The 7,116-nt window shown below is 43.5% G+C and overlaps 1 protein-coding gene across 1 annotated transcript in view; it reads left to right on the top strand.

Moving 5' to 3' along the window:
- The window catches only part of dnajc21 (DnaJ heat shock protein family (Hsp40) member C21), a 218,275-nt gene that overhangs the window by 197,848 nt on the left and 13,311 nt on the right, over positions 1-7,116 (top strand). The gene's annotated exons all lie outside the window — the stretch shown is intronic.

The raw sequence follows: 7,116 nt of genomic DNA, 5'->3' as shown, positions 1-7,116 counted from the left end.
ATCACAGACTGCTGTGCTTTGTCTGAAGAAATTAAGACTGAAATGTTGCTCGTATGGACATTCAAGGTCTGGACAGTAGAAATGGCTGGCACTATACAGTACACTACCATGCACCGCTGACAACATACAGTAAACTGACATCATAAAATGGTCCTAAACTGCAGCACCTTTAGACCAAACAATGATAATGATGGCAATAGTAGTGATATGAGACTTATGAGGTGCCATAAAATTGAAGGAAGAAAATCAAAGCATTGACAATCTTCTGTGATAACCACCTGTAAAGTTATTTCGTTTCCAGTTTAATGCAGTTATATCTTACAAAATGCATATTTAGATCTATGCTTTGGTTCAGACAGAGACTGCAATTGCTCTATAATCCTAAACTCAGTATTTTGAATATTATGGCCCAATTTATGACGTAAATAAAACGGCTGATGAAATCAATTATTATGACATGACTGTGCTTATTAAATAAAATAAAATGTATCTACATTCTAAAATATTTTGCAAAATATGGAATGTTTTTCAACATCTTTCTTTCGGCTGCTATTTTCCCACAGTGTGTCTAACCCAAGGTCAGCTGTTTTAAATAATACGGAGATATGTCGAGAATATCGTCGCTGTCGGGCAGAAACCTCGTATCTCCATATTTCAACCTTTTTAATGTTTTTTTTCGTCACTTAATGGCCCACTTCGTCGTACAAGTGTCGAGCAAAAGTAGTGAAAATATCCGACCTACAAGCTCATGAACTCGTAGCTATTTTCACTCTTTATTGACCATTTTCATTCCATTTCCTGAAAAGTAACGGTTTCGGACATATAAGGTTTCCACCCGACAGAGACAATATCCAAATTGGATGTGAATGAGTTGATAAAAAAAAGGAGAAAAAAAACTCCACACAGCTTCTAGAGCTAACCTCCTCCTTTAAGCTGAAACATTGCATCATGATAACATCATCACCTGACTTCTACCTCACCCGTTTAAAAGTTCCTGACACCCCCCCCCCCCCGCCCCCCTCACATCTGTGTAACCTCAGACATGGACGAGAGCGCCCCAGGGAATATGACTGAAGAACAAAGAGGGCCCGTCGTTGCTCAGATGGGAGATGTTCAAAGACGACCAGGAGTGATATTGCCTGAAATGGTGGTAGCTAGCTATCCTGAAGAGTTGACCGGGGGTCTCTTCGCGGCCCACTCCTTTTTTTTCTCTCCCCTCTGCACCAAATCCTTTGGCCGAAAATAACCGATCTACAAGCTCACAGCGTGTCGTGTTGTGAGCTTAAAGGAGTAGTTCACCCCCAAAATGACTTTTTTTTTCCTATCGATTACACACCCCATGGAAACTTGAATTCATGGTGATTTTTTTTGTTTTTGCCAAAACCAAAAGCCAATAATTTGCTGACCGGCGGCAGCTCCGGTAGGAGACTCAAAGTGTCAACTTTGAGTCTCCTACCGGAGACATAAGCACATTTCCGGCAGTCATCAAATTATTGGCTTAGGAATGCGACAAAAACACAAAAATCTCCATGAATTCAAGGCTTCATGGGGGTGTGTAATTGATAGAAAATAAGTGGGGTGAACTATCCCTTTAAAGAGCAAATGTGTGTCGGAACCAAAGGAGCACAGATCCAAATCACTACATTTGCATTGATTAAGATAACTGCATTAAACTGGCAACTAAATAACCTATACAGCAGGTAGTAATTATACAGTATTGTCGATATGTTTTGATTTTCTCCTAAAGCCTTTATTTTTACGTTGAGTCATATGACACTCTACTAGTGATACTGTAAATAACTGATTTTCAACAAAGACTTGCAACACATGCCTTGCACCACATACTGTATAAGCCTGTCAATTACAAGGCTCAAAGAGACGCTTCTCTAGGAATTGTGTGTGTGTGCGTGTGTGCTTGCGGGTTCGCGTGCATGACTGACTATCATGTTGAACTGTGTGACCTAGGAAAGTAGGTCATCAACAAGGAAGACTTCATGTTGCCCTGGCCTACATACATCGCCTTCAATGACATGTTGATGACATGATGACAGCTCAGATCCTCAAAGTACACACACACACACACACACACACACACACACACACACACACACACACACACTATCATCGTCGAGCGTGATGGTCCTCCTGGGTGGGGGGGGGGGGGGGGTCCATATTTCAGGTCCTCAGATGACTACTACTTTTTACTACTATACTAATTTCTGGAAATACACCCGTTCTTTTAATGTGGACATTGAAGTGAGGTGCTGGAAGTGGGATGGGGAAGAGGCTTTATGGTGCAGACCCTCTCCTTTCTCTGCTGCTTGACTCAGGCTGCCTGGTGGAGATCGCCTACATTGAATGTGGATCCTTGGTACAGACCAGTGATTCTCAACTCTTTTTAATTTCAAGGACCCCCAGCTTGATATGCATTAGTTTTTAAATCTCTGGGACCCCAATGTACACTGAAAAATCCTCAGCGTTAATTTAACTCTTGAGTGTACAAATGGAACCAAATGGACCCGGTCCATTTGGTTCCATTCGTATACTCTCAGAGTTACAGACCCATAAGGGTCCAGTTGGTTCCTTCTAACTATCAATCGTTTAGATGGGGACCCCCCCCTGGAAACCCCTCAAGGACATTGAGAACCATGGATATTAGACTTTTTCTCTGTGTTGTTCAATTTGGAGCAAGGACTTCCCAGTTAGAAGTGTTGTTTATGTTTTTAAGTTGATTCTGCATATAGTCCTTGAAGTGCTTTTTTTCTGAAATGCAGGAGCTGGCTGGCATTCCTATGGCCTGTCCATCTCCAGCTGCTGTTTGATGATGATGGTGGTGGCAATGATGTCCATGTTCGCTCCCACACACACACACACACACACACACACACACACACACACACACACACACACACACACACACACACACACACACACACACACTAGACCTCCCCTAGTTTGGCCTTGACCCCTCGCTCTATGCCCTCCACCTGCCCAACAACATGATTTCAACCCCTCAATACCCCCGATATGACTGTCTGTCTGTTCTTCAATTTAAATACACAACCCACTCATGCATGTGTGCACACACACACACACACACACACACACACACACACACACACACACACACACACACACACACACACACACACACACACACACACATACTGGACCCCATAGTGACGACATTGCAGAGGTCAGGGGATAAGCCAAGGACATGGCATGCTATGCATCAGACCTGTCAGATTTCCCTCTAAAACATACACACACACACACACACACACACACACACACACACACACACACACACACACACACACACACACACACACACACACACACACACACACACACACACACACACATAAGCAGAGAGAAGAGAGATTAGGTGCAAATGGCAGCTTGGGTAAATGCTGCTTTGCTATCAGGTCATGTTTGACACTGACAGTAGCTCAGCTCAGTGACCTGAAGCTTGTTTTTCACTTTCACCCTCAGATCTACCTATCACCATCACTTCCTGTAGAAGCACAGTTCTGTCATTTGTGTTACATTTGATTTCTATATATTCCTTAACCACTTAAACTCCATTATGGTTGACCGGAGTACCGCAGGGCTCTATACTAGTGTATTTTCAGTTTTCTGTTATTGTGGGGAAAGCTTTTGCGGAAAATAGCTGATCGACAAGCAACGTGTTGTGAGCTTGTCGATGTGCTATTTTCTGCTAAAGCTTTCCCCACAATTCGGTGGTTAAGACAGTGGTTCTCTAAATGAGGTCCGGGGACCCCCAGGGGTACCTGAGGGGGTTCCAGGGGGTCCCCAGCGAGATGTGTCCTCCTTTTCTTGTATGTAAAGCGACTTTGGATACTTAAAAAAGCGCTGTATAAATCCAAGCTATTATTGTTATTGTTAATATAGCATCAAAAGCAGTTGAACCACTTAATACATCGGCTTTAAACGTGTATATTCTCAGAGGTAAATGAAGCACTCAAGATTTGTACTGTGTGGCAGCGCAGTACAAAGTACTCTAACTTTATTTGTCTTACTCTCATTCACATTCAGCGACCGTAGCAGTCAAGGCCCACACACACACCCACATCAATCTGAACCTCAAACTGCCTCCTGACTTGAGAGGGTGCACATGCAGATGTTGACCACATGGTGGTGTGAGGAGGCATGGCCCTCAGATGGCAGGGTGCCTGCATGGGAACTGATGGGGCTGGCCAGCAGCTGCACACAGGAGCCTGCTACAGGGGACAGAAGGGACTCCTCTCTGGAGAGCCAATGGTAGCTGCCCACAGACCAACGTGTGTGTGTATGACAACAAAGGCTGAGTCCATCAAAAAGGCACAAAGAGCTCAGCTCAGCCACACGCACACACACACACACACACACACACACACACACACACACACACACACACACACACACACACACACACACACACACACACACACACACACACACACACACACACACCCACCAAACCCCTCCAACCACTAGTGAGACCCTGGCACTTTGTTTTTCTGTGTTTCTCCAGACAGTGGAGCCAACATGAGCTGCTCACACATTCACACCTTGCTGCCCCTGCTGCTGCTGCATCTGGTTTTCAAATCTACAAGCAAAACATCATAATTTGAAATGAAACACCTTTTTTAACATACGTTATTTGGCTAAATATTTGTTTGTTTAGTTTTTGGACTGATAATTCAGTTTATTTGATTCTCGTTTGAAGTTTGGACCTGTTAGAACAACTTGAACCCCAGCATCCATATTCTGGGGACTGGGAGAACATTAGACGGAAAATAGCCGATCTACAAGCTGTGAGCTTGTAGAAAAGCTAATATCCACGTTATGTGTGTGCCACTCATCCTCCTCTGGTGGCGGTGCCAAGGTACAGATATCATCGTAGAACTGTGAAGGACTCCTCTTTGCCCCTTTTGATGCTTGAGAGGCCAAGGTGTCAACTCCACTTTGTGACTCAATTTCTGTTTGATCTTTCATTCTGATTCTGATTCATAACATAGCCTAGAAGTCAGAAAACTATAATCTGGACCAGTATGCATCATAACATATCTCTCTTTTTTTTATTTTTTTATCTGGTCTTATTTTCAGTGTCTTCCTCTGACCATTTCTGACTGTTTATTTTATTTGAAAATGGGAGATCATCTTGAATGCTGGTTGAACAATTCTTTGCTGATTTTATTAATTATCTGACTGTCAGGTTATGAGCGATTGACATGACACTACAGTATTAGGCCTGTTGCCTGTCTGCCTGTGTGTAGAGGCAGACACATTTTAACACTTTATTCATGTCCACATAAAGGAGAGCATACGTGGACACAAATATTAATGGTGCGGTAAGGTTACATTCACAAAATCATGGCATCATAATAATACAATAATCACTACAATAAAGTACTCTATGGTTATAAGCAACGGCTGTCAATTATAGCAGAGACAACACAATACTTTGCCAGCCTATTTGCCTTGGGCATCCCAAGTTGTTGAAACCCTCTAGTCTAGGGTCAAAGGTGCCGGCTATCTCTAATACAGACACTTCCCTGGACTCTTCATCAACCACAACAACATCTGGTGTTATCAAGGACGTATAGATGTCTGGGTTAGCACAGATATGGAAAATGGATGGAATGACACGGGGGTGAGCTTGTAGGCTATTTTTGGCGAAGATGTTCAGCGTCGAGCGAAAACAGGAGGCCTAGTATAGAGCCCTGGGGGACTCCGGTCAGCTATAGGGTTTTAAGTATAGCGGTTAAAAAATGTGTGAGAGTGTATGTGTAATCATGTTGCTGGTGGCTGTGCACCTGCTCCGTGTCAGTGGTGTCCTCTATCGAGATGTCACAGGCTGTGGTCTGTTGACGCTGACGTGATTCTCCACAAGGACACTATGGGCTCTTTCTCCTCCGTGGCTTTTACCATGCAGCAGAGAACATCACCATCCCTGCTGTGGTCATCGGTTTGCCAACCGTCCCTTGAAATAAGGAATTGTCCCTTATTTGGAAACCAACCTTATTGAACTGGTAAAGGACACACTTTGTTCATTATTTTTTTACATCTAAGTTCAAACAGCTCATATACACATACTATCATACAGGTTTTTAACCACTTAAAGCCTCTAGACTTAGTAAACTGGACACGAGTTGTCGCTGTACTTGGACCGCGTTTTTTCCTCTATGCCAAAATCTTGGCTATTTTTGGCTAATGTTCCCCCCAGAATATGGATACTAGGGGGTTCAAGTGGTTAATATTACATACAAAAACTATACATAATATACAGTGTGATTTTATTTTTTAGAAATAAGTGTCACTTATTTGAATTTCAGATGCCACGGCTGGATTCTCAAATCTTTATGCCCCCATTATGACTAGGAATACAAGTTTATGTATTTGACCTTTTATAGATTGCAATTATTGTTTCGTTTTTTTATCAACCGTTGTTTATCTTTCTTTTTTGTGACAGTCACAGACTTTGCCTGTCTTGTCTAGGTCTTGTATTTCTATGCAATGTTCATGTCTTCCACAGCTGTAACTCATGTGTAATCAAGCCCTCATGTGTATATTAGACTTGTTCCGCAGCCAGTCCTTCTCAGGTCATCCTTCAATGTTGCGTTTCCCACTGCCAACCCCTACAGTACCTACAGTTTGGCGATGGAGAGTGTAGAAAACCATGTCTCCTCTGACACACATGGAATCACCAGCCGCTTCTTTTCACCTGACGGTGAATACTTTCAGATCGAAGGACATATGGCGTGCAGAGGAACTATTCCTCTCAGTTCGGACAGGCCACCTCCCCAGCCAGTGTCTCACCCACCAACACGGCCAGTTGTGACTGTTGGAGTGCCCGGCCAAACCAGAGGTGCTGTGGTAGGAATCCATTCAATCGAACCCCATTCTCCATAGTGCTGGATACCAGTATACACCACTCAGACACCCCATACTGTGTGTGTGTGTGTGTGTGTGTGTGTGTGTGTGTGTGTGTGTGTGTGTGTGTGTGTGTGTGTGTGTGTGTGTGTGTGTGTGTGTGTGTGTGCGCTTGTGCTTGTTTGATCAAGGAGTCAGCTTAGGGCATCATGACATGAGTGCTGGTGATGCGCATGA

This window comes from Gymnoscopelus microlampas, assembly GCF_963454915.1.
Source record: "Gymnoscopelus microlampas genome assembly, chromosome: 21".
In the NCBI taxonomy this organism is placed as follows: Eukaryota; Metazoa; Chordata; class Actinopteri; order Myctophiformes; family Myctophidae; genus Gymnoscopelus; species Gymnoscopelus microlampas.
This window is presented reverse-complemented; position numbering and strand designations above follow the sequence as displayed.